Below are 6,859 nucleotides of genomic sequence, written 5' to 3' on the forward strand. Positions count from 1 at the left end.
GCCTCATTTCCTGGCTGACAAGATAATGATGGCCCTGGTGACAGCTCCCACTGTGAGCTGTCCCCAGTGATGTCATAGCCATCAGAGTGACATCACCCAGCTGGAAGGTATGATGGATTTTCCCAAAAACCCTTGATAAAAATATTACAGAAAATTAGTTCCTTTCATAGAAAACCATTCAGTTTCTTATTGTTTTTTCTTAGAAGTCAGGAAATTTCCTTTCTCTTCCTTCTCACCGTTAGTTTTTACCCCATTCTGTTGCTTTCCCATAGTGTTCTCAAAAAAATACTTTATTCCCTTTCCTTGTAGTTTTTGGATTAAAAACATTTTATAGAATACAATTATTAGGTCAGTTCAGATACTGTTTGTTCTCAAATTATGTATTCCTTACATTAGGGAAGGGATAGCCATAAGCATGTAATGGAATCACTTTGCCTTAAATTAAGAACATCTCTTTAAAAAATACTTTGTGAGTCTACAGTAATAATGTTCACAGTTGGTGAAATGTCACTGATTTTATTTCAGTTCTATCAGAGTGTGGAAAGATTCCTTAACTAATTACATTTTTCCTGAAAGCACTTAAATAACATTTTTCTCAATGATTTTTTGAAGTTCTTCGTCTCCTCTTCCACACTGTATTATAAAACAAACGGATTGTGTAATATAATTTTGATGAAACAATGCTAGAGGTAGGACATTTAGAAATATTTTTTGCCACTTAATCTATTGCATTTGCTGTTGTTGTTTTCAGAAGTTTCATATTAAAAACAACTCATGGCCACTTTTCTATGAAGTTTGTGAATAAAATGCACTCCCACACAAATTAACATAATGTCTGCTGTGCCTTAATTAAAAATAATAATCTTCAGAATGCACAATGTAAATTGCTGGTAACCAGGAAGATTCAGATTCCTGAACTCCTTAACTTCTGGAGCAATAAAAGAGCACTTTGGATGTTCTCTAGTCCACCTTGTAAATGCAGATTAATAAAGGCAGAGCACAGTTCTTTTATCCGGTGTTTTTGCAGGGCAGCATTCTCACTTTGCTGCTAATGAGCATCAGGAAATAAATGGCTACCAAAGTGCCTCATGAAATATAGTCTCAGGTGAGGAATTATTAGTTAGCTGGCAAGGGTTGCAATCCCTTAGTCGCTGAGCTGCCCCGTTTTGTGAGCAAAAGCTGGATGCAGGCACAAATGGACTGACCCTTCTGCACAGCATCCTCTGCACTACCCGGTTGAAATATTATCAGTGGTGGCAAAAAGCTTCCATGATAGCATTTCCTGCATGGGTTTGTTTACAAGGAGCATAGTCTGTAAATGCTCTTAGTAGTGAACAGCCTGAAAGAGAGAAGACATGAAGAAACCAGAGTCCAGTTACCAGAGAGAACTGAAGAATTGCTGCAGCCCTGTAGTCACTGTACACTGATCCCAGCAAAAGGTCACCAAGATGATTAAAAGGATAGGGCAAATGATCACAGAATCCTGTAATCAGTTGGGTTGCAAGGGGCCTTAAAGATCATCTAATTCCAATGATGGGCAGGGACACCTTCCACTAGACCAGGCTGCTCAGAGCCCCATCCAACCTAGTCTTGGTGCATGAGGAAAAACCAGTTGGGCAGGAATTTGTTCAGCCTGGAGAAAGGAATGATCTTTTCCATTCAAATGCATCTATGAACACCCACTAGAAAACACAGCCAGGGACTCTCCATTCATGTGAACATGGAAAGGATAAGAAGCAACAGAAAAAATTGCAGCAAGACAAACTCCAATCAGATATAAAGAGAAAAATTCGTCGTAAGACTCAGCCAGCACTGTCACAAGTATCCCAGAGGGGTTCTGGAGCCTCTTTGGAGATGCTCAGAATTTGACTGTGCTGAGGAACATAATGTAACTGCTTTAAGCAGTGGAGTTGTACCAGATAACCTAAACTGTTCAGTTTTTCTAAAAAAAATCCATCACTAACCTGATACCTATGATAACAGAGATATCCCTACCACAGGGCTCTGGGAACAACTTGTAAAGCCACAGATGTGCAAAAATTTGAAATGCTGGGAAAAGAAAACTTGAAGAAGAAAATTTGCGTACAAGAAGAAGACTAAAATGAGAGAACAAGATTGAAAAGAAAGAATAGTGGGCCATGTTAAAGGTACTGTCTAATTCTGGCAATAGCAGCCCTGACACCCTGCTGACTAATTTAAACTTCATTTAGCCTTGATGAGGCAGTGACACTGGGGATAAAGCAGGAAGGGACCAGCTCTTAAGGCTCTGGCAGCTCTCAGATTTCCTAGGGGTTTAAAAACACACAACATTTCCAGGGAGAAGTGGTGGATTTTAACAAGGCAGAAGAAGAGCCCAGTAAGCAAATAACTTGAGAAGTTACTCTTTCCTTTCTTTATGTTCTTTCCCTTAGTGCTTCTTTTAATTATTATTCTTGACTCTTCTAATTACTCTGAATTTTTCCAATGCTTCCTCCAATCACATACATTCATTTCTTCTAGGATGTTACTCATGGTCTGTGAGAAGACAAGAAATAACATGGTACTTTATGTTGATATCAGGATTCTTCTGGCAGTATCCATCTTCTCTGTTTGCTTTGCTGCTGCACAGAGTATAAAGAAACATCTGATTATAATATTTTTGCCTAGGTACAGCTCTTAATTTAATTGAATAATCAAATAGAATTGAGGTATTTCTGTTTCTGGTGTGATGCTTTAGGATTAGAGCTGTGATGACATTTCTTAAAGATACAGAAGACAACATCTCTGTCTTTGCACATGGAACCTGAGATAATGTGCCTTAAAGGCAAGGTGTTCTAAACAGAATTCTAAAATATAGATTCTAAAAAATATAAAAGTAGATTCTAAACAGATTTCAAAAAATAGCTGATTTCTTAGTAAGCTTGGCTACAACAATGGAAAAATTATGCTGTTTACTGTTTTGATTTCTGCACAACACAAAGTAGAAGAAAGGTGGTGGATGCTGGAGATAAGGAGGTTGAGTTTATCAGTGCTCTGGGTTCTTCTGGTGTTCTTGGAAAAAGTGGAATATCTTAATGAACAAGACCAGATTGTGCCTGACACTACTAATTGCACATCTAACCTACAGGGAAAGTCAGTGTAAATTTTCAACTTCAAAGACAAAATTTAGTGTGATTGATGCCTCCTATCTTAGAGCAATGAATTACTGTTATCAGGAGGTTGCAGTCTTGTCTCAGTTGCTCTGATTCCATGGGATGTCATGCAAAAACTGAATGAGCAGAAACATAATCCATTGAGATGAATACTCATTAGTTAACATTAAAAATACAAATATGTATTTCCCCTTCCCCTACAAACTCTTCCTACAGGGTACAGAAATCTGTAAGTTTAATCTGCAAGTACTTCAGATACATTATTGGGCCACAAAGTACTAGTAAAAGCAACAATATGTTCCATATATTAATGCAAGTTTTCTTGAAGCAAACTTCAGATGAAAAATCTGGTGAATAGAGTTGAAAAAAACACCTATCTTTGGTAGTCTCATCTAAGAGTAGGGAGGGAGCACAGCACACATGAATCTCACACAGGTCTCTGGCAATATTTTCCTGGTGTTACTCATCATGGGGGACTTGGGACTTCCTGCTGTTTTACAAGAACAACAGACAAACAAATTTCTCACTCAGAGATTGATGGAGCACTAGGACATTTTCAGTACTCAGAAACAATTCTACTGATATTTACTTCTCAAAAATCACGTAAGTCATTAACTCTTACTGAAACAGTCAATTCATACATTCAGAAAAGCACTTTGGAGTAATAATATATGTGTGTTGAGAAGTAAATTTGACATCCTTCTGTTGCATTCAAATCTGTTCATCAGTCTTTGTTTTAGGGAATGTAAACAGGAGGAATTCAAGCTTTTCAGGGGACATGCTCTGTAAAGTTAATTCTTGTAATATGGCAAGCTTTCCTTTGGGGGAAAGGCAATAAGTGTGCAGAACAGCATAGAAACAAACCAGATAAAATTTAATCAGCCTGAGAGAGGCAAAGGGAGACAAGTTTGTTTCAATGCTGAAAGTTTCTCAGAACCTCAGAACTCTCCATGGTGCTGAGATAACTTCAGGAACAACTCAGTGGAAGGATGGTATCAAATCCACAGTTTCAATTTACAATCTGAACATTAAGTACAGCAATCCTATTTTACTGACCAGGTAGATGATATTGCTGCAGATTGCTAGCACAGTGCCATCAAGGCAATTTTTTACAGTTCAGTCAGATGACTGAGCACAATGTTACCCAAGTTAGAACAGTGCACAAAAGTTAGCAGCTGATGCAGTTTTAACATTTTAACCCAAATCTGTATTAGCTGGGACAAGATGTTTCCATTTGACCACAGGTGCTTAAAGCAAATCAGTAGGTACAGCTATTTCTTCCAGCACCTACATATTCCCTAAAATTCAGATAATCATTTGCAGATTTTCCTCATCCCATTCTTTCCACAATAAACAGCTTACTGGATTAATTACACCACAGATATGTCTGACAAAATCACTAGCTTGGGGAACTTAGTTCCTTGTTCACAATTTGAATGAATATAATTTCTGATTTATTTCCTTTATTTAGGAAATGCATTTTGCAGAAAATGAATCACAGAAGAATCCTAAGTGTTTTGGAAGGATTTTAGAGGGCTAGAGAAAAAGATATATCTGGAAAGGTGGTTAGTTTGAAAACAGATCAAGGCTCCACAGGCTATGAAATAGAAAAAGATGAAGACAGCCTGTGTTGGAAGCAGTCACTGATGAGCTGCACTTGGCCAAAAGAGTACTTGAAGAAATAGCAAGATGAGGAAAAAAAAGAGCCAGGTACTTTTTTCCCCCTGTATTTCTATTACAGTGAATCATTAAGGTCTCTCAAGACACTCTTTAAAACCTTATTAAACAGGTTTTGGGTGCTCTAGTTAATGCAAGTTGGCTCTCTGTTTGAATGATGGTAGCTTGAGGAGTTTTTAAGAGACTTCTTCAGCAACCTGTAAGAATGAGTTTTGTCACAAAAAGAGAGAATACATTGCAGGAACTGAACAAAAGAACTGTTTGTAAAAGAGGAGTCACAAGAACTGTATTGTTCCTTTAAAAAGCAATCAGGACTTGGTTTATCAAGAATTTTTTAAAAATGAACAAAGAATAATTTTAATTAAAACCAATTTTGATCTTTTAATAAAAAATATTTTAGTAACAGTTCCCTGATTTCATACCACTGCTATTATTATTGCTGGGAAAGTAATCATGTTCAGTGGTTCACTACAGCATGCTGGCTTCACAGAATGTGTTATGAAGGAAATGTGTTTTAATAGCAAGGCATTGCTGGTATCAGATGCAAACATTACATACATAGAGTCATATAGAGTTGCAGTTACTTGAATAATTAATTACAGCTTGTAACTGTTGGGTTCTTTAGTATTAGAGCAACTACAAAATACGTTCAGTAAAATCAGAGTTGTGATGATATGAACGCTAGCTTCAAGAGATCAAAATAGGAGACCATATTCTATGTATGACTCTGCTCTTATTTGCAATACACAGAGTAGCTCTCACATGTAAAAGCTCCCAGATGGATTTCTTTTGTTTTGGACTGCAGAACTATATGCTTAAATGTACCTAGAAGCAAGGAAAAAGTACATAAAGATGTGTGTGTACATATGTATGTTTAATTTTATGTTTGAAGCTGCCTTTTTGTTAGGATGGTGGCATCTTCAAGTTCAGGTGGATAATGATGACTGTAAGAGATGCAAGGTTGCTTCCCAAGAAAAGAAACCTGGGGATTACAAACTATATGGAATATTTTAGGATCACCTATGAAGCAGAAAGGAAAGGCTCACAGTTTAGAAAGTTACTTAAACAAACTGGTATATAGATTAACATCTCATTTCCATTACATGGAAAATATTTACAGGTGTACTTTTCCCATTAATGGTTGTATAAATTGTCTAATTTGTCTAATCTACTTTTCACAGCATAGGAAATTGAAAGGAACTGAAATGAAATAAAAATCAAAATGAATGCAAGGCATAGTCAGGAGATAATGAGGTCTATTCATGTAGGTCTAACACGTATTTTTTCTTTTCAAAATGGTAACTGAAGAAGTAACAGGCAAGTCCAGCCCTACTGCATGCTACATCATGGTGAAACAGTCTATTTCCACAAGGCCATGTGTTGTGACTGGTAGGGAAAATTACTTTTGCTACTTTTGGACCACCTTTAAGTTGATATAATTCAGGATATATATGTTAGTAGTACATCGCAGTTGTGGAAAATGTGTTTAACCAAGGCTGTTTCACTAATGAGAGTGGGGCTTGGCATAAGAGTGCTCTGGAGGTGCTCACCCTGTGACACAAGTGGATTTTGGCAAGTGGGTGCAGTCAAGGGAAAAGATGGTTGGCACTACTGGGGCTGCTCTTGGCAGCCCTCTGGCACCCCTGGATGGGTTTAGTTTCCCTCAAGTACAGAGTCTGTCTACAAGCAGCCTTCAAATCAAAACCTCAGGGGTTTTGGTGAGCTCAAATCTGGCTTCAGGATTTTAGATTGTGGACACTTAAGCATGCTGTTTACTCTTATTTGGTTAATTTTGGCACAGAATGCAAGAAAAGCTTAGTCAACGGAATCTTGGGATGGTGCTGGATTTTGAATGCTGGTTTTCCTTCACTTCAATCCCATATGGAAGTAGTGATCCTGGCAAGAATTTCACTGACTTCAGCAAGGATATGTCTTCTCAGAGAGACCATGCCCTTCCACCACTAACAGCTTCATGCAGCTAAGAATTTAGAGGGAGGTCATAAAAATATATAGAAAGGAGGTTACATTCCCAGAAAAGAATCACTGAAGTA

The 6,859-nt window shown here is 37.5% G+C and overlaps 1 long non-coding RNA gene across 1 annotated transcript; it reads left to right on the forward strand.

Moving 5' to 3' along the window:
* Positions 1-2,008: 2,008 nt before the first annotated feature.
* Positions 2,009-6,189, forward strand: LOC147652750 (uncharacterized). Its single transcript, XR_015287861.1, has 3 exons — positions 2,009-2,147; positions 4,603-4,841; positions 6,117-6,189. It is a non-coding gene; the product is annotated as an uncharacterized LOC147652750 (long non-coding RNA).
* Positions 6,190-6,859: the final 670 nt, after the last annotated feature.

Source organism: Cyanistes caeruleus, chromosome 6 (genome assembly GCF_971803275.1).
Source record: "Cyanistes caeruleus chromosome 6, bCyaCae1.hap1.1, whole genome shotgun sequence".
Lineage (NCBI taxonomy): Eukaryota > Metazoa > Chordata > Aves > Passeriformes > Paridae > Cyanistes > Cyanistes caeruleus.